The 22,057-nt window shown below is 40.1% G+C and overlaps 1 pseudogene; it reads left to right on the forward strand.

The window, feature by feature from the left end:
- The first annotated feature begins 7,620 nt into the window (after positions 1-7,620).
- LOC136677851 (chemerin-like receptor 1) lies at positions 7,621-20,067 on the forward strand (annotated as a pseudogene).
- Positions 20,068-22,057: the final 1,990 nt, after the last annotated feature.

Here is a 22,057-nt window from a genome sequence, read left to right on the forward strand (position 1 = left end):
AAATGTTTAAGGTCACAACATAGCACTGACATTGGATTTGTGAAGTCAGCTCAACCAGTGAAAGTTGAACTTCGACCAGGAACAAAACCTCCATGGAAGCCTCAGTATCATTTGAATGAAGAAGCAATCAAAGGGATCAAACCACAAATTGAAGATCTTGTAAAAGCAGATTTTCTGAAGATAACACAGAACCCGCAGAGTACAAACCAGATTCCAAAAAAGTTGGGACACTAAACAAATTGTGAATAAAAACTGAATGCAATGATGTGGAGGTGCCAACATCTAATATTTTATTCAGAATAGAACACAAATCACAGATCAAGTTTAAACTGAGAGAATGTATCATTTTAAGGGAAAAATATGTTGTTTCAAAATTTCATGGCGTCAACAAATCCCCAAAAAGTTGGGACAAGGCCATTTTTTACCACTGTGTGTCATCCCCCCTTCTTCTTACAACACTCAACAGACATCTGGGGACAGAGGAGACCAGTTTCTCAAGTTTAGAAATAGGAATGCTCTCCCATTCATGTCTAATACAGGCCTCTAACTGTTCAATCGTCTTGGGCCTTCTTTGTCGCACCTTCCTCTATATGATGCGCCAAATGTTCTCTATAGGTGAAAGATCTGTACTGCAGGCTGGCCATTTCAGTACCTGGATCCTTCTCCTACGTAGCCATGATGTTGTGATTGCTGCAGAATGTGGTCTGGCATTATCTTGTTGAACAATGCAGGGTCTTCCCTGAAAGAGATGACGTCTAGATGGGTTCTCTGCATTAATGGTGCCTTTCCAGACATGCAAGCTGCCTATGCTACAAGCACTCATGCAACCCTATACCATCAGTGATGCAGGCTTCCGAACGGAGTGTTCATAACAACTTGGGTTATCCTTGTCCTCTCTGGTCCGGATGACATGGCGTCCCAGTGTTCCATAAAGAACTTCAAATCGTGACTCATCTGACCACAGAACAGTCTTCCATTTTGCCACACTCCATTTTAAAAGACCCCTGGCCCAGTGCAAACGTCTGAGCTTGTGGAGCTTGCTTAGAAATGGCTTCCTCTTTGCACTGTAGAGTTTCAGCTGGCAACGGCGGATGGCACGGTGGATTGTGTTCACTGACAATGCTTTCTGGAAGTATTCCTGAGCCCATTCTGTTATTTTCTTGACAGTGGCATTCCTGTGTGAGGTGCAGTGACGTTTAAGGGCCCGGAGATCACGAGCATCCAGTAGAGTTTTACGGCCTTTACACTTACGCACAGCAATTGTTCCAGATTCTCTGAATCTTTTGATGATGTTATGCACGGTTGATGATGATAACTTAAAAGTCTTTGCTATTTTACACTGGGTAACACCATTCTGGTATCGCTGCACTATCTTTCTGCGCAACAATGGTGGAATTGGTGATCCTCTTACCATCTTGGCTTCAGAGAGACACTGACACTCTGAGAAGCTCTTTTTATACCCAATCATGTTGTCAATTGACCTAATTAGTGTTAATTGGTCTTCCAGCTGTTCGTTATATGCTCCATTTTCTTTTTCCAGCCGCTTATTGCTACTTATCCCAACTTGTTTGGGATTTGTTGACACTGTGAAATTTTGAATCAACATATTTTTCCTTTAAAATGTTACATTTACTCAGATTAAACTTTTGATCTGTCACCTATGTTCTATTGTGAAGAAAATATTGACAGCTGCCATCTCCACATCATTGCATTCAGTTTATATTCACAATTTGTTTAGTGTCCCAACTTTTTTGGAATCCGTTTGTAATACACCTTTGTTGCCTGTGAAGAAGCCAGATAACTCTTATTTAGTACATGATTTGAGAGCAGTAAATGAAGTAGTAGCAGACTTTCCAGCAGAAGTGCCAGATCCACATGTTTTGTTAGCCCAAATTCCTCCAGATGCAAAGTATTTCACAGTATTAGATTTATGGGGTGCATATTTTAGTGTTCCACTAAGTATAGAATGTCAGTTTATTTGGGTTCACATGCAAGGGACAATTCTATGATCATAAGAGATTACCAAAGGGATGCAAACATAGTCCTCACATTTTCAATAAAGTATTGAAAGATGATCTAGCTGGGGTAGATCAGAAGTTAAAAAGTACTGTCATTCAATACATGGATGATATTCTTCTTAGTGCACCAGATAGACTAAGTGTAAAGATGCTCAATCTGTTGCCAAGTTTTGGTGTAGAGAAGTCATAAGCAGGTGGGGACTTCCAGATCAAATATCCTTAGAGAATGGAAAAGAGTTTGTGGATAAATCAGTGAAATTAATTAAATTGTAGTGGAGTATGGATCGAATAAAGAAATGAAAAGTTCTGAATGAAAGACTCTCCACTCTGAATAAGGATTTCTTGGGAAAGAACCCCACATTCCACAAATTGTGTGTGTGCATACAGACTCTGCACCCCTCCCCACATACACACACACACACACACACACACACACACACAAACTCACGCACATCAAAGACTGACCAGGACACTTTCCAATGACCCCCCCCCCCCTTCTCCATGAATGTAAAGAAAACAGACCCAGTTTATGACGCTTTTAGACCAGAAGAAGATCAAACAAAGTTTGGAGACCAGGATCAAAAAGGACCCCAGTTATAGCCATGGGTGCCTAGATTGGCGCCTAGATAGGCACTGATTATCGTTTGCAAATTGACTGATGGCCCCCAGAGTTGACCTTGCGGTGAACTCCCATAAACTGGCTCAAACCAAACTAATAGCATGGACCAACAGTGCCCCCAAGTGGACGTTTGCGAAATCACGTTTCGCCCTGCTCCTTTTAAGTCCATAACGGACGCATCGAGTATTTATAAATATGTTTATGCAATATTTATGAATGTTATTCTCTGTTATTCTCAAGTGAATGTCTACTAACTAATGAAGGGATGTGTATTACTGTTTCAATCATGAAGGAGAATTTCTGTCTCTGATTAGGAAAACGAATTAGTTTCTAACATCTAGCATAATATTTAATCGATGTAACTGTAACGTACTCAAGGTATATAGATACATGGATATTTGATAAAAATAATCCAGGACACTCATTATGCTATAGCCCAAGTATGTATAATGTATTTTACCCTAGTCATTATTCTATATTATTCAGTATATGTGACTCTTTTCTCTCTGTGAAATGTGAAACAAGTCACGTGAGCCTCAGACCCAGGATCCAATCAAAGAAAGGAGACCTCCCAAATGGGCGTGACCGCTCCACATCTAAAAAAGGGAGTGCCCAACTCTGTTCAGTCTCTTCTGCTACCCTCCTGCTGCTCTCTTCTTCTCTTTCCGCTACGCTCCTCACGTCGCGCTCTCTTCACTTCACGTGCGACGCTCTACTTCTTCCTTACACCGACGAAACTACTCTACAACAGAACTTTATGAAGGACCTCACTCAACTTCCAAGGGATGCCTTGTGCTAGTTAGCAGTGTGATACAGAAACTACAGAGTAACGTCGAGCAATTCTCAGTAATCTTTTCTTTGTTTATTTGTGTTCATGTTTATAGCCCATCCAAGTTTAATCTCACGACTGATCAAAGCAGGTGAAACTTATTTTGGCCAGAATAAGATACCACCCCTGAGATTAGTGATAGCGGATATGTTAGCGTTATACTCTGACTTCTGAGGGCATCACTTCTGAGGACTTGAGTAACGAGCGAACGACTCTTCGACGCCCCCCTCACTCCGGGGACAATCCAGCCAGGCCAGCAGTTCTCTGTGAAGGGAATCCCCCGACCGAAGTCACACCGTCTACGGCCAAGAGTAGCTGACTCATCCTGGAAGGAATACCTTCCCTAACGAGCCCATCTTCAGTGACACGTGGAGGACAAGCAGCAAAGACCCGGAGAACGGAGATTGAATCTGTTGGACCCAACGGCTTGGTGATAACGGCGACAAGAGTAAGCAAGCATAAATTACTCACTTTTCAGAAGCTGATGCCTAATTAAGTCTCTTGATAAATTTATACATTAATTAAAGCTCATTTAGCAACACATTAGTCAAGTCATATCGCCTAGCCTATCTTTAAATTCGAACCGGCTTGACCTGCGTTGATCCCGTGAGAATTTTTACGATCGTGCTATGTTTATTAAATATTCTCTTTTCTCTTAATAAAATATTTCCATTATTTGAAATAACAGTGTGTGGAGTTTGTTCATTAAAAGTCTGAAAATCCTGAAGAACTCACGTAGTGATGACAGTATTCACTCTCCAATTACTTGTTAATGTTTTTGTCATTTAAGTCAATCATAATAATAACAATTATTATCATTAGTTAAAACGTCATTAATCAGAACGAGTTAGAAAAAGATCAAAACGCTACAAAATTAATTTAGCAAAAATTGGGAACTAAACAGTGTCTGGGTGCTGTGTACCATCCGCAAGGTCAAGGGATTTGTGAAAAAATGAAAGATGTTTTGAAAAATCGGATTGTTAAAATCTGTCAGCACACGGGTTTAAATTGGATAGCAGCACTTCCATTAGCATTAATGGTGTGTCGCTCAAGTGAGCTGCGTTTTTTACATGGCTCCTCATGAGTTGATGACAGGCAGACAAATGCCAACGCCGTGTTTGCGTACAAGTGGGAAAGGTCCAAGTTTAGCCCTTTTAGAAGATGACATGTGGGCATATGTTTCATACTTAGCTAATTTACATAAAAGAATATCCACATACGTTTCAGAAAAGCAAAGAAAAGAGGAGGAGCAGGAGAGGCTGGATGAGCAAAAGAAGAATACAGTGCAGCCTGGAGACAAGGTGTTTGTAAAGGTATTTAGGAAAAAATGGTATAACGTATGCAGAGAAGGACCTTTTTGAATTTGTTCTCCTGAACCTGCAACCTCACCTCCCTTTGAGAAAGGCTTCACTTCACTTGGTGCTTTAACACAATGAGATAAATGATACCACGTTGGTTAACTTGGACAGCGGTCCAAGTTAAAGGGTCTCCAACGTGGTATCATTTATCTCATTGTGTTCTTAAGGATCCCGTGAGAGAGTTTTCCAATTCAGTGCGTGCATGTCTCTGGTCTCTGCCCCATTCATGGAGTGGGAGATTTCTTTCTGCGGAGATTCTTTGGCATCACCTGTCTTCACAATACAGCAAAGTTAACAACAATACTTTAACGGAACGACAAATAATGGAACGACAAATCCAAAAGTGAGTCTGGATATCACTGTAGTGGAATACGTATGCACACGTTGCGGTGGCATAAGCTCTACATAGCGGAGTCAATTATAATTATTATTTTATTAATAAATAATTATTTAATTCATTTTTGTTAAACTCCATGTTTGGGAGCCATTAAATACTATGTAGTGTCTTTACCTGTCCAATTTTAGCTTGGACAAGTAGGTCATCATGTTAGATGACTTTACATATTATGTAGCAGAATTAGCTAGAATTGATTATTATTAATGAATTATACTCATTGACCCGTCGTAGGTTCTTGGCTCCAAAATTGAATCTGAACTAGAAGGAATAATTCCATACAAGAAAGGTGCACACACAAACAAATAACCAAGGATTGGTTTTACAACACAACTGTTTTATTAAATGTGATATCAAATAATGAATATTGATTATACATTCATATAATGAAATGGATTACAGCGATACATGAGGGAGCTTGGAGATTAATATATGAGGGAATTTCTCTATGATAATTACCCTAAATTCTAGAAAAGCTATAGTTTATCCCAGCAAACATTCAGCACTACTCCTGAGCAATGAAAGAAATGAAACCATGTGACCTTAACATAACTCGGGAGATGGACTGGAGATAGATGGGAGTATGTCTCTGATGTGTTGTGTTTTCCGGCGAGGCTACCTGGAGCACTGCAGACGTGGGCCTTGTAGCGTTGCAGGTGCAGGCGTTCCTTTTCTCCCCATTTTTAGAGACACGGCGACCCCTCCATCAGAGCTGGTGGCATTCTGAAGGTGTCTGTGGGGATTCTCCGTCATCGATGATCTGCCGCCTTGTGAGAGACACGTCAATGCTGGTCTCTCCTGGACCTCATCTCAGAAGGTCATTCTGAGGGTGTGGCCGTCTTCTCTGTCGCTGATCCGGAAGCTTTTGTCATCACTTTGAGGATCTGAGGTCACCCTCAATGCTCTGGCTGTGGCGTTGAATTTTGCTGGAATAAACTACAACCCTTTTTTCCCTAGTTTTCTACTAGGGATAAAATTAAAATAGAACTTCTGTTTTATCTGGACCTTGGGGGCCCAAGACTGTTTAAGAAATCCATGAGAGTTTGATGCCTGCAGAATCATTTCAAAACCCGAGTCATTTCTCTCTTTAGCCTTGAAAAAGGCTTAAAGAGAAAAAGTGTGAAGTGAAGGGCTTCTTCTTTCTCTCTCTCTCTCTTTTGAGATTTAGTGCCACTGGGCTTTTACCCAGAGTTTAGAAAACCCGCCTTGAAGACCTGATTGGTTATCAGAGATTGAGGATTGGAGCTTCTCTTGCCCCTGATTGGCTGTTTCCTGTACCTTGGTAGTGACATCACCTAAAATGTATGACCCTTGACAAGACAAAGACTTGAAGATGATTCCTGTTGAATGAATATCCAAGAATTCTGAATCATACTTTTGCAATATAAAACATTATATGTTAACACAAAGTAATATCATTCAGACAAACCATGTTTTACATAATTCTTAACCAAATAACACACAAGCATGTGGCCACCTTGGTTCTACATAGATTCATATAAAAAAATGACTTTAAACACATGTAAATTAATTCCACTGGTTTTGATTGTCTAAATGGAATTCATTTTACACAGAGGTACACATGTGTAACTTCAAACTGTTTTAAACCAATGGGAGGTTTAATTCTATAGTTTGAGAAGTTCTTCATTGAGCAGTTTTTTACAGAGCATAAACTGATCCTCAGGAGGGTCTCCCCAAAGATTCTTCTCTTGACCCTGTGTCGTAAACTGTCCATAAAAGGGTCTATAGTGTCAGTTTTATGACTCTCTGACACAGACCTTCAAGCACCAATTTGGAGCCAGTTCTTGCTGAAAAGCTTATCTCAGATTCCAATCTTGGCTTGGTGTGGCTTGGGATGTCTCTGAAACCAGCTAAAGTTTGTGTATTACAATCAAATCTCAGAAAGTAAAATTTATTATTAGAAATTAATGCACATTCATCATATCACACTACATCACTTCCAATACGGTTTTGATCATTTCTGTAATTTCTGACACATTGCTTTGTCTGTTAATTCTGAATGTCTTGGAAAATGGCCATCAGTATGCTAAGTAATGCTGAGATGTTGCAGGATAATATGATTGCCACAGTGGCCTTCCTTACTCTACACTTATTCTGCACTCACATGGGAAACATAACAATCACACAATGATCCAGATTGATGATAACGAGGATGAAGATGCTGTTATACATGTTGAAGTACTTGTAAATGAGCTGGCGGCGCGCGCGTCAACACGTGTGCAGCGGCCGCTCCGGAACCAAGCGGGTTTTTTGTTTGTTTAAAAAACGTTTTTTTTTTTCATTTTATTTATAATATATGGACGCAGGAACACCTGCAGTACGTATATATCACCGCCAGACACTGCTTCAATATCGCAAACAGGAAATTTACAGTATCAGCGATGACCTCCAGGAGACGCTGCGGAACCTCCGCTTGCTTCGGAGGCCTAGCCCTGAAGCCTCGACGTTTCCTGATGCCGGCGGCCGGGGAAGGAGACGACGCAAGCGGTGTGAGAGGAGACAGAAGCGCGGCAAGCGAGGGGGGATCCGTGCTAGGCTAAGAGCTAACCCGAGCCGGCAAGCTATCCCTTCTCTCTTTCTCTCCAATGTCTGCTCGCTGGATAATAAACTGGACTATATCAAACTTCAGCGAACTACACGGCGAGAATACAGAGACTGCTGTGTTTTTGTTTTTACGGAGACATGGCTCAGCGACAGTATTCCCGACGCCGCCATTCAGCTAGATGGGCTAGCCGCATTTCGCGCCGACAGAGACCCAGCGCTATGCGGTAAGACTCGCGGTGGTGGTTTATGTGTCTATATTAACACTGAATGGTGTAAGAATTCTGTGCTAGTCTCTGCTTATTGTTCACCGTTAGTGGAGTTTGTGGCTGTGAGATGTAGACCTTTTTATTTACCTCGAGAATTCTCCGTTGTTTACTTAATCGCAACCTATATCCCTCCCGATTCAAATACAAAACAAGCGCTGTGGGAATTATACGAAGCCATAAGCGACTTCCAAAACACACACCCGGATGGTCTGTTTATTGTTGCTGGAGATTTTAATCATGCAAATCTCAAGAAAGTGTTCCCTAAATTCCACCAGTATGTGAACTTTGCTACGAGAGGAGCGAACACGCTGGATCTTGTTTACACAAACGTTCCAGACGCGTACAGAGCAGAGCCCCGCCCCCACCTCGGACACTCAGATCACATGTCTGTTATGCTAATTCCTGCATACAGACCCATCATCAGGCGATCGAAACCTATCCTGAAAGAGGTGAAAATCTGGCCATCAGAAGCAATCTCTACTCTGCAGGACTGTTTCGAGTGCACTGACTGGGACATGTTCAGAGAGGCTGCAACTTACAGCGACAAAATCAACCTGGAGGAGTACGCATCATCAGTGACCAGCTACATAGAGAAGTGCATCGATGATGTGACCATCTCCAAGACCATCACCATCCGCTCCAACCAGAAGCCGTGGATGAATGCAGAGGTGCGTGTGCTGCTGAAGGCTAGAGACGTTGCTTTCAAATCAGGCGATAAGGCGGCCCTGAGAACAGCGAGGGCCAAACTCTCCAGAGCTATCAGAGAGGCAAAGCGTGCACACGGCCAGATCATCCACAGCCACTTCCAGAGCAGTAGAGACACTCGGCGCATGTGGCAGGGCATCCAAAGCATCACCAGCTACAAGACTACACCACCTGTTTGTGACGGAGATGCTTCCCTACCAGACGTGCTGAACCATTTCTACGCACGGTTTGAGGCACAGAACAATGTAACGGCGAGAAAGTCCACCCCTTCTCCCAGTGACCAGGTGCTGTCTTTTACTGTAGCCGACGTGAGGAAAACTCTATGCAGAGTTGACCCGCGGAAAGCTGCTGGACCAGACAACATTCCTGGCAGAGTGCTCAGAGAATGTGCAGCCCAGCTTGCTGATGTCTTCACTGATATCTTCAATATCTCTCTTAGCAGCGCCGTTGTTCCAACATGCTTCAAGAACACCACCATCATCCCGGTGCCTAAGAATTCTTCTGTGTCCTGCCTCAATGACTATCGTCCCGTTGCACTCACACCGGTCATCACAAAGTGCTTCGAGAGGCTCGTCATGAGGCACATCAAAACCCTACTTCCCCCCACACTGGACCCTCTACAGTTCGCGTATCGTCCTAACCGTTCAACGGACGATGCCATATCCACCACGCTGCACCTGGCACTCACCCACTTGGACAAGAAAGACACATATGCCCGAATGCTGTTCATAGACTTCAGCTCAGCATTCAACACCATAATTCCTCAGCACCTGATCGGGAAGCTGAATATACTGGGCCTCAACACTTCTCTCTGCAACTGGATCCTGGACTTCCTGACTGGGAGACCTCAGTCAGTCCGGATCGGTAGGAACACCTCCAGCACCATCACACTGAACACTGGAGCCCCCCAGGGCTGCGTGCTCAGTCCACTGCTGTTCACATTGCTGACCCATGACTGTGCAGCGATGCACAGCTCAAATCATATCATCAAGTTCGCTGATGACACGACTGTGGTGGGTCTCATCAGTAAGAACGACGAGTCAGCATACAGAGAGGAGGTGCAGCGGCTAACTGACTGGTGTGAAGTGAACAACCTGTCTCTGAACGTGGACAAAACCAAAGAGATGGTTGTAGACTTCAGAAAAACAAGGGGTGAGCACTCGCCGCTGAACATCGACAACTCTGCTGTGGAGATTGTCAGGAATACCAAATTCCTTGGTGTTCACCTAGCGGATGATCTCACTTGGTCCACTAACACCAGTAACATCAAAAAGAAAGCCCAGCAACGCCTCTACTTCCTGCGAAGGCTGAAGAAGGTTCATCTCCCCCCTCCAATTCTCACCACTTTCTACAGAGGAGTCATCGAGAGCATCATGACCAGCTGCATCTCTGTCTGGTTTGGGAACTGCACTGTGGCAGATCGCAAGTCCCTCCAGCGGATCGTGAGGACAGCTGAGAAGATTATCGGTGTGTCTCTTCCCTCCATTACAGACATCTACACCACTCGCTGCACTCGCAAAGCACTCAGCATTGTGGGAGATCACACACACCCTTCACACACACTCTTCAACCTACTGCTGTCTGGAAAAAGGTATCGAAGCATTCGAGCCCTCACATCCAGACTCCGTAACAGCTTCTTCCCACATGCTATCAGACTCCTGAACACCTAGAGACTAAGACTGGACTGAAAGAAGCAAACACACACACACACACACACACACACACTTCACACAAACACTGGTCTGTTGGACTGTAAATGTTTTCACATATCCGGTTTACATCATGTTTACATCCAGTTACCGTTTACAGCACAAATACACTTTAAATTGCAGTGTCTCTCTCCCTCATCCCCTCCGTACTTATGGTTTTTGCCTTGTCTTGTATTACATTGTATTGTATTGTACTGTAGGGACATTGTTTTGTATTTTTCTTAGCCATATCTTCTGCACTTTAATGTGTATGCACTGGTTTATGTTGCACTAGATTGTACTAGTTGCACTTTAATGTTGTGTATTGTTTTGTGTTCTATGTCCTTTGCACTTTAATGCGTGTGCACTGTTTCATGTTGCACTAGCTTTACACTAGTCGCACTTTAATGTTGTGTATTGTCTTATGTAGCACCTTGGTCCTGGAGGAACGCTATTTCGTTTCACTGTGTACTGTAAACACTATATACTGCTGAAATGACAATAAACTTCTTGAACTTGAACTTGAACTTGAACTTGATGAAATACCTGAACTCAAACATGAAGGACCCAAAGACCCACTCATTTTTTATCTTAGGGGTGACTCCAAAGTGAAGGGTGCAGCAGAAAATTAAGTCAGAAATGGCCAAACTCAGGTACAAGGTGCTGATGACTGATTTCTTCATCTTAAACCCAGTAATCCAGATGGCAACACCCAGGACACAGATCATCACATGGGCTACCACAAAGTAAATGCATGTTGTATCCCTGCAAGTTTAGTTAAAGTCTGGTTTGTGTAGTTTTCATAGGTAAAGTGTTCAGGTTCTGTCACTGGGGTTGAAGCCACGATGCCTCTTGATTCTGTAAAGCAAACAGGAACATGATAAATTGTAACTGTTAAATAGCAGAGTGTGTACTAATTGGGTGTTGGACACAACACTTTAGACCTCAAACTACAAGCAGAGATTAATATCGAGTTTTACAGACAAATATATTCTTTGTTGTGATGTCTGCTTGGTGCAAAATGTATTGCAATATTTATGGTGCTAGCCTTCAAAATGATAAAACCACAGCAAATGTCTATTAATTAATTAATTTAGAGTAACATGTAAAATGTATATAAAAAATGTCCCACTAAGGCAAGATATTTATATAGGCTAAAATAAATGGAGCACAAAGACAAAGATATAATGTGGGTAGTCTTCTATATGGCCGACAGAATGAGGTTGTTAGGTTTTAGTTCCTCACTGGTTTTGTTTCCACCCTGTTGATGTGCTCTTATGTGTACTGGTTGCTTAAGTTATCCACGCTCATCTCCCCTACTTCATGTGATTGACCTAGCCATGCCCCCTTCCCAGGTGACAGTCCCAGGTTCTCTTATTAGTCAACGCAACGTTTATAATAGTGATGTTCGATACACTGATTTCCTTTCCGATCTGATACAGAGTGAGATTCAGGCAGGTATCTGTGATACCGATCCTATACTGATACTTTGTGCAAATACACCTAATGTGGCTGGTAAATCATCATTTATTTATTTATGTATTTTTTTTAAACTTTGATGTATATTGAGGTAGCAGCCTCATTTACAATACAGCTGAGCTATAATTTAATGACACCTAGTCTATGTAATTCACTTAAAGTGATCAGTTCTTTAGGAAACCTTACTTGAATAAACGTAGGCTTTGTTGCCTATGTGAGATTATCTGAATAATACACATCATTACTCCAAGCTGAACCCATGCAGCTATTTGTTAAAGCAAGTATTTATTTCATTACTTAATTCATAACCATATTATATTAATTTGAACAGCTCCAACAGCTTTAAAGCTCCACATTTTATCCCTCTGTACGTGGATAGTGCCCACCTGCAGCACCGGAGGACTCTGCTAGAGACTGAAGAGAGACAGAGCTGAAATAGCTCCACGCATGAATCCGTTTTTGCTCTACCATTGTGTCTGTCTACAGACTGAATGACTGACTGACGGAGCAGTGTGTCGCTGCACTTATGCATTATGCACTTACCCAGGCAGAAGAAAAAGTTGTTCCCACCAACCGCGTGTGGTCACTCTTAATGACATTACCTCAAATGACTGAAGTATCAAAAGTATCAATATTTTTATTGAGAATCAATGTTGGAGCATAAAGGTCTTGTAATGGAGGTATCGATATTTCAATATCGATCCGCACATCACTAGTTTAAAAGCCCAGTGCCATTAGTCAGAACCGTAAAGAGGGAGAGTTGTGCCAACAGAAGTTCAAAATGCTTGCAGTTTACGTGACTGATGCAGGCTCCAAATACTTCCAGGAAGCTCTAGGCAGCCAATTTAGATGCATAGAGTCAGGGGGAGAAATTGTGCATTTTTGGTCACCAGTCTTAAATTCATTGCGTTACACAGGTCAATGTGCTGCAGAAATATTGTATGTAGTTGCATATGCATTAAAAAAAGTATTTCAGGGTTAGTGTGAAATATTTTATTATCTAGTTACAGGCATGTTCCTGTTGACTGTATTTAAACTGACTGTTGACTGTTTTTAGAGGGAGGTAAAGAGATGTTCATAAATCAGTTAAGATTTGTTTTCTAAAATGTGGTGGCTTCAGTAATCGTATAGGGACCTAATCTTGAAGACTAATGTAAAAACTATGAAATCAAATTGGACAGAAGGTGGAGCCTTCGTGTAGAAATCTAAAAATGTTGCATTAAAATATCACATCCAGCCAGGACCTTAAATTACATTTGTTTGAACACAAAAAAAAATGCTACCATGCACTTTTAGCACAATCAATAATTACACATTATACTCTCCTTAGTGTTATGTAACATTAACTTAGATTCTATTGCAAAATAAATCCTCATTTCACCTTCTTAAAAAAACTGTCCATTGTATTCAACTGAGTTGACAACTCTTTCTCTGTATGGTTCTGTAGTCTCCCTTGTTGTGGTATTGATGTTAATTGTGGTCTTCCTGTAGTAGTTTCTCAGACTTATTTACTGTTTAGTCTTTTCTCTATCACTGCAATGTTTTAATTTAACATATTTATATATGGTACTAATATATTATATCTGGGTGTAGATTATTTGAATTAAACAAACCTTTACAGAAAAAAAATGAAGTAAATGTTTATTTTTCTCAGTGTTGTTTGCTCTCTCTCCCTGGTAGTTCTCTTCTGTCTTTCTGTTGTTTAGTTTAGTGTTTGTATTTTTCCCTGTTCCCAGTCTCTCTATCTATCTATCTATATCTATATATATATATATTTATATATATATATATATATATATATATATATATATATATATATATATATATATATATATATATATATATAAAATCACCCAGTTTTCTGTGTTTTTGAACATTGATGTTAATGTATCCGGTGTTATAATATTAAGCTACTGATTTAGAGATACAAGTTTGTTACTTAAATAAATTAGAAAGTTGTAAAAGTGCATGTGTATTTTATTACCATTTTTTGGGGATGATATGGGACAGGTGGGGTGGAAATTCCCCTTTGTCTGAGGTGGGGAATGATAGAATAAGTTTGATAACTTGAGGTTTAGTCCATCTACCCTCTGTAGTTTATTTGAAATTTCCCACTTTTCATGTTTTATTTATTTTTGTTCTACCTGGTTTTTGAAAGTGTATTAAAAAAAATCAGACTTTGGATTTTAATTCACTAATCTTTTTCATATTGAAGGGTTGCATGAAAATAATCAGTCTGCACTCACATGACATTTGAGAATGAGTAAATGTTAATCAAATTATTTCCCTGGAGATTATTTAACGTCATTGACGTTGAAAAAAATATGCCCCCCCCTTTTTATTTTTGTTACATAGGACTCCAGAACTCCTAAATTCCATAATGGGATTGTTAAATTGTTCATGGGGTGATATACGTTTCAGAAAATATTTTTATAAATAAGGGGACAGTTGGGGGATTAAAGGTCAGAAGCATCCTGTTTGAAAGAGCTTTGAATATGATTCAGTCACTTACCCTTACTCAAAATGTTTATATATTTCTCCGTCTCTCCTTTATTTAGCAGTTTACTTAAATGTGTTAATCAGTTGTTAGTTTATAATTATGATATTTTAAAGATAAGATTCTATTGGACCTAGAGGATGTTGCAGCATTGTATTAGGACATGTATCACACATCCACAGACATTAGTCAAAAATATAGACGATGGTTTTAGAAAGTACTGCTTGAGATAAAGTTACAATAGCAGCTACATATGAGGTATACACATCATTACTGACACAAGAAGAAATAATAGATTATTAAGATATGAATTTTTCTCAGTATTTTTACACCAATGATCTGTTACATGATCTATACCAGTTTTTTTACCAGGGTCTCTGCTTATCTGAGAAAGAACAGTATTTGATGTGTGTCAATGCAGTCCTTTCAGATAAAGATTCTTGCTGTTTATGATCTATGCTCTCGCCACATTCACTTCCTGTCTGTGGTGATTTGATGAAAAAATTATTAATCACACCCCCATCTATGTCACTGGTAATGCCTTTTTAAAAGGTTTGTTTATAAACAGGTTATTGTGTTAAAGCAATGATTATCTACATTCACAATGACCCAAGTGGTAAGAAATTCAATTAATTCTAAATTAGGTGAGAACTGTCTTTTTGGCTCATGGGCCCCCCCTACCTGTCCCCGAGTATAATTCACAGTACTATTGTGGAATCTCTCTCTCTCTCCACCACCACCATATGGCTATCATGTTTGAGACACCTGCTTTTACAATATTTATTCTGAAATATAAGGAATTAAGGGTTTGCCCTTCTTTCTCACAGTGACAGTACCACATTTCTGTTGTAAACACAATCATGTACTGTTTTATGTGTTCTGAATAAGTTTACATTTCTGTGGATCAGAGATCAAAAGCTATAAAGCAACATGCCCCATGAGGGTGCCCCCTCCAGGGTGTGTTCCTGCCTTGCACCCAATGATTCTAGGTAGGCTCTGGACCCACCGTGACTCTGAACTGGATAAGTGGTTGCAGATAATGAATGAATAAATATAAAGCAACATTTATTTTAAATTAAAATGAATAAATAAAATGCTTTTATAACATTCAAAATGTATTTAAAAAAAACAAGTAGTTAACGCTTTTAACTCCTGAGCAGGTTGTGGAAAACTGAACCTACACTAAGACAAGTTTAAGAGAGGCTGAACAACAGCATGCTTAAAACATGCAGGGGCTGTGCCAGTGGCTAAATAATTATTTTATATATATATATATATATATATATATATATATATATATATATATATATAAATAATTAATAAAACATCAGGGCTAATTGTATCAAGGATTTCCTTAAAAAACCAAGATGGAAGAACAACAACAGCAGAGCTAGAACACTTCATATGAGAAACAATATCAGCCAGCTGAGACAAGGAAATTGGGTCAAATTTCTCCAATATTGGAATACCCAGCTCATGAGCAACAGGTCTGAACACAGAAGTTGAAATATTAGCTCTAATATTCTTAACCTTGGCCAGAAAGAAATCCAGAAAAGCCTCACAGTTTTTAGAAGATGCTTCAGGACCAATACATGGAACAGGATTAAGTACTGAATTTATTGTATTATAAATAATTTTAGGCTTATGCTGATTTTTTAAAATAATTTCTGAAAAATATTTTGCTTTAGCAGATCTCATAAGTTCTTGAAATCTGAACAATGTTGACTAAAGAATCTCAAATGATACTAGCAGCCTATCCTTCTTCCATTTGCGCTCAGCTTTCCTGCATTCTTTCCTAGCCATCCTGACAAAATCATTCAACCAGGGTCTAGATTTAAAACTGGGATGAGTCACTCTGAAAGGGGCAACTAAATCCAGCACTGCTGTACAGGAAGATTGAAAAGAAGCTTTTAGATGCTCAATGTCCAAGGGCTTTGTTGGTCAATGGTTGTAAAGCAAGCAGTGATTCGAACATAACAGGCATATGATCTAAAAATGCAGTTTCTAATGTTTTCACCTTCTCTACATTAAACCCATGAGATAGATCAAGATTCAGATTATGCCCATGTTCATGCGTAGGGCCATTTACACGTTGAATAAAATCAAAAGAGTTCAACAGGTGATTAAATTCACTGACCATGGGCTTATGCGGACAACACACATGCATGTTAAAATCCCCTAAAATCAATATCCGGTCAGACATCATCATTACTGCTGATAAAAGTTCTGAACAATCTTTAATAAAGTCTTTATTAGCTTTAGGTGGTCTGTAGATTAAAATAAGCAGTGAGATTATATCTTAAACTTTAAATGTAAGCAACTCAAAACTAGAAAAAGCTTCAGTAGCGAGTGCAGTACATTTAAACCCATTTCTAAACACGACTGCAAGCCCTCCCCCTCGTCCGGTCATCCGCGGCGAGTTTAGGAAGCTACAGCCTGGAGGGCACAGATCTGAGCACAAACTCAGTTCATCAGCTCGCAACCATGTCTCAACTAAAAAAAGAAAGTCCAGTTTTTGAGATGGAAAAAAGTCATTTAAACTGAAGGACTTATTTGAGATTGACCTTACATTAGTCAAGGCCATTTTCAGTGATGAAGCACATTTACCGACTGCCCCAGGTGTGTATCGAAGCGGCCGCAGGTTATGTATGTCTTCTCCTCTGAGCAGGCTCTTTCAGGTTCACAGGGTGGCTGCGGGGCTCAGATGTTAGAACCGGGTAAACAGACGCCAGGTAAGCATGGTTTCGTGTGCGAAGGAAACAGCGCATCTTTACTCTCACCCCGGTTCCCTTTCCTCGCTTTCGCTGGCGCTTTCTTCTCTGCGCATTGCAGCAGGACAAGCGACGGATGCACGGCTGTCTCCACCGGTCTTATGAACAGATTTGTCCATAATAGATCGTATGGTGAGCAGAGTTTCACGATCATATTGAAACTGAACCGCTGGTACTGTAGGAAATTGGTGGAAAAGGAGGCACACAAACATAAATGCACACAGAACAGATAGCGGCAGGACGGGTAAAAACCGACGGCACGCCAACAAACAAACTGGCGCCATCTTGGATTTCCGATTTATGAACATCCCTTCACCTCCCTCTAACTTATAAGAAACCAGGGTATATTTCACACTGACTACCGTGCAAGTTTTAAAAGCAGTAATTATGATTTAAATTTTTTTTAAACACAATCAACAACAGGGACATGCCTGTAACTAGATAATGTCTGAAACATATCTACATGGCAAGTAATGCCAGATTTTCACACTAATCCTGAGATAGATTTTTTTAAATGCATATGCAACCACATACACCGGTCGGTGTGCTGTAGAAATATTGTAAAGCTATGAATTTATTTAAGAATGATGACCAAAAATGCACAATTTCTCTCCCTGACTCTGTGCATCTAAATTGGCTGCCAAGAGCTTCCTCGAAGTATTTGGAGCCTGCATCAGTCACATAAACTGCAAGCATTTTGGACTTCTGTTGGCGCAACTCTCCCTCTATACAGCTTTGACTAAAACGGCACTGGGCTTTTAAACTAGTGATGCAGCTATTTGTAGATTGATATTGAAATATTGATACCTGATACCAGACATTTATGTTCAAATCAAAATATCGATTCTTTTGATACTTCAGTCCTTTGAAGTAATGTCATTAAGAGTGACCACACACGGTGGGTGGGAACAACTTTTTCTTCTGCCTGGGTAAGTGCATAATGCATAAGTGCTCCGTCAGACAGACACAATGGTAGAGCATAAACAGAATCATGTGTGGAGCTATTTCAGCTCTGTCCTCTTCAGTCTCTGGCCTTCTGTGTCCTTCTGTGCTGCAGGTGGGCACTATCCAGGTACAGAGGGAGAAAATGTAGAGCTTTAATACTGTTGGAGCTGTTCAAATTAATATAATATGGTTATGAATTAAGTAACTATAAAAATACTTGCTTTAACAAATAGCTGCATGGGTTCGGCTTGGTGTAATGATGTGTATCACTCAGATAATCTCACATAGGCAAGAAAGCCCAAATTTATTCAAGTAAGGTTTCCTAAAGAATTGATCACTAAGTGAATTACATAGACTAGGTGTCATTAAATTATAGCTCGACTGTATTGTAAATGAGGCTGCTACCTCAATATCTATCAGTGTTTTAAATAAATAAATAAATGAATGATAATTTACCAGACACATTAGGTGTATTTGCACAAAGTATCAGTATCGGATCAGCATCACAGATACCAGCCTGAATTTTACAGTATCGAATTGGAAAGAAAATCGGTGGTATCGAACATCCTATTATAAACTATTATAAACGCTGACTAATAAGAGACACCTGGGACTGTCACATGTGGAGGAAGGAAGTCTAGGTCAATCATGTGAAGAAGTAGGGGAGACCAGCATGGATAACTTAAGCAACTAGTACACATAAGAGCACATCAACAGGGTGGAAACAAAAATCACTACCCACAACATTATATTTTTGCCTTTGTGCTCCATTTATTTTACCCAATATAAATATCTTGCCTTTAGAAGGAATGATATTAAGTTGATGCTTAGGGTGACTTTTTTTTATACATGTTTTATATACATATTTACATGTTACTCTAATTTACTTAAAACCACAGCAAATGTCATAAATATTTCAATAGATTTTGCACCAAGCAGGCATCACAGCAAAAGAGAATGTCTTGCTCTGTTAAAACTTGATATTAATGTCTACTTGTAGTTTGAGCTCTAATTAAGTGTTTTGCCCAACACCCAATCAATACACACTCTGCTATTTAAAAGTCATGCATTTTCTTTGTGGTAGCCCTTGTGATGATCTGCATCCTGGGTGTTGAAATGGTTTGGTCATCTGGATTACAGGGTTTAAGATGAAGAAATCAGTCATCAGCACCTTGTACCTGAGTTTGGCCATTTCTGATGTAATATTCTGCGGCATCCTTCCCTTTGGAGCCACCCAAAAGATAAAAAATGAGTGGGTCTTTGGGTCCTTCATGTGCGAGATCAGGTATTTCGTTAAGTACTTCCACATGTATAGCAGCAACATCATCTTCATATCATCAGTCTAGATCATTGCATAATTGTTACGCTTCCCGTGTGGGTGCAGAATAAGCGTAGCGTGAGGAAGGCCACTGTGGCAGTCATTTTATCTTGCATCATGTCAGCATTACTTAGCATACCGATGGCCATTTTCTGAGACATTCAGGATGAACAGACAAAGCAATGTATTGGAACAGTGATATCCAGATTTAATTTTGGATTGGTCGTTCCATTCCTCATTATTATCATCTGTTACGTTGTCATTGTTCGAAAGCTAAAAGGCAACCAGATGGGAAAATTCAAAACTATGACAATAATGATTGCTGGTTTCTTGATTTGCTGGCTGCCATACCACACATTTGCCCTTCTGCAGTTAAAATATAAGCATTCCAAAATGTTTGTCAATATTGGAAAAGTATTGGGCATCACTCTTGCCAATGCCAACAGTTGTATGAACCCATTCCTTTATGCTTTTATGGGAAAGGATTTTAAGAAGAAGTGTTATGCAATTCTGTCAAAGACTGAAAATGTCATTCATGAGGAAGATGGTCAGAATACAGTCCAAGCAACAGCTAATAGCTCCCATGTTGAAGAAAAAGTTTCAATAGTTTTTTGAAGCAATCAGTTAAAACTTGCCTGCTAATTAAAAATAAACTCCTCAGATGATTGTATATACAATCATCATATATATATATATATATATATATATATATATATATATATATATATATATATATATATATATATATCCATCCATCCATTATCCACCGCTTATCCGGGTCCGGGTCGCGGGGGAAGCAGTCGGAGCAAAGAAACCCAGACCTCTCTCTCCCCAGCCACCGATTCCAGCTCCTCAGGGGGTATACCGAGGCGTTCCCAGGCCAGTCGAGACATGTAGTCTCTCCAGCGTGTTCTTGGTCTGCCCCGGGGCCTCTTCCCCGTTGGACATGCCCAGAACACCTCACCAGGAAGGCAGTTTGTTTCCATCCAATTCTACAAGCACTTTCTGAAAAAATTCAAATGTGTATCACAGGTCCTTGGGGTAGAGGTCCTTTTGTGCAAAATACAGGACGCTGGAGCTGTCGGGCATTGACACCTGTTGAGACACTGTGCTGCTTCTGCTGCAATTTGTTTGTCAAAAAATCCACAATCTACCACTACACACTAAACACAAGAACTGCCCCTGTGTAAGTGAACACTCAGATGCTAAACAATGGAAAATGGTTAATGCTTGTGGTAAATAAACTTCAGAAATTCTGAGGCTTCTCTGTTTAAACAAATGCACTGTGATTGTAAATGACCAATGATTAAAATGTGCAGTGTAAAATTTTACAGGTGCTCAGTGTACGTCTGGCATGACAGTTCAGTGGAAAGAAGGTTCCTTTGAATTCTGACAAACCACAGAAAGGAAGTGAATGTTACAAAATTTTACTGATAATATAAAAGATCATTGCTCATCTTAAGCAGCAATACCACCAGCTCTGCAGCAGTGTGCTGAAGCAGCCATTGGCCGGTGAGTCTTTTTATTTTCTTTAAATATAAAGCAAAACATGTGTTGTGTATTTTGAGATATAAGCCTCAAAGAGATAAAAGAAAGAAAGAAAGCAGCTGCACTACTGGGTAAACATTGAGTTTTGTGCATCATTTTTGTGCATGTATATTTAGTAACGTGTAACAGATGAACACATTTATTAATTTAAACAAGACCTTCATAGCCTTGGCCTAATGGTTAGAGGACTTGGCTTAGTACCGGAAAGTCGCTGGTTCGATGCCCAGGACAAGCGGTTACATCCATGGCTGAAATGCCCTTGAGCAAGGCACTGAACCCACAATGCTCCCTGGGCACCAGGGATGGCTGTCCACCGCTCTGGGTGTGTGTTCACGGGCACTAGTGTGTATGTGTGTGTTTACTGCCACAAATGGGTTAATTGCGGAAGACACATTTTGTTGTACAATGACAAGTAATTGCACGTTTCATTTTCATTTGAATTTTTATCTGAACACTTGAACTTGATTCCATTTTCATAATAATAAAAATTCCAGTTATCATGTTATAAATATATAAAACAAATAAATCTTACCTATTCATTCGAAAAACAAACAATTCCTGTATTGTCATTTCTTCTCATAGTTTATTAAAAGGCCCCATCCACACAGATCCTATACATACTCTCAACTATGCTCATGAGGTCTGGTTAAAGGCCGAAAGAACAAGATCACGGATACAAGTGGCCAGAATGAGTTTTCTCCAGTGGGTTGCTGGGCGTACTCTCCAAGGTTCTGTGAGGAGCTCAGTTATTAGGAAAGAGCTCAGAGTAGTGTCACTGCTCCTTTGCACTGAGAGGAGCCAGTTGATGTTGTTCAGGCATCTGATATGCTGGATGAAATTAATCTCTGAGCTGGCCTGAGAACACCTTGTGATCTGGTGGAAGCTGCTGGGAGCAGACATACCTGGACTTCTTTGCCTTTCCTTGTTGCCACCGCGCCCCTGAAATGTATCAAGTGGAAAAAATGATGATGACGAAGCTGGTAAATCTGGTAAAAACAGTGCCAATTTGTTCATCTTTTGCCTTTTGTTAGCATAATTAGATGCTTTAGTGGAGTGA

This window comes from Hoplias malabaricus, chromosome Y (assembly GCF_029633855.1).
Source record: "Hoplias malabaricus isolate fHopMal1 chromosome Y, fHopMal1.hap1, whole genome shotgun sequence".
NCBI classification, from domain to species: Eukaryota; Metazoa; Chordata; class Actinopteri; order Characiformes; family Erythrinidae; genus Hoplias; species Hoplias malabaricus.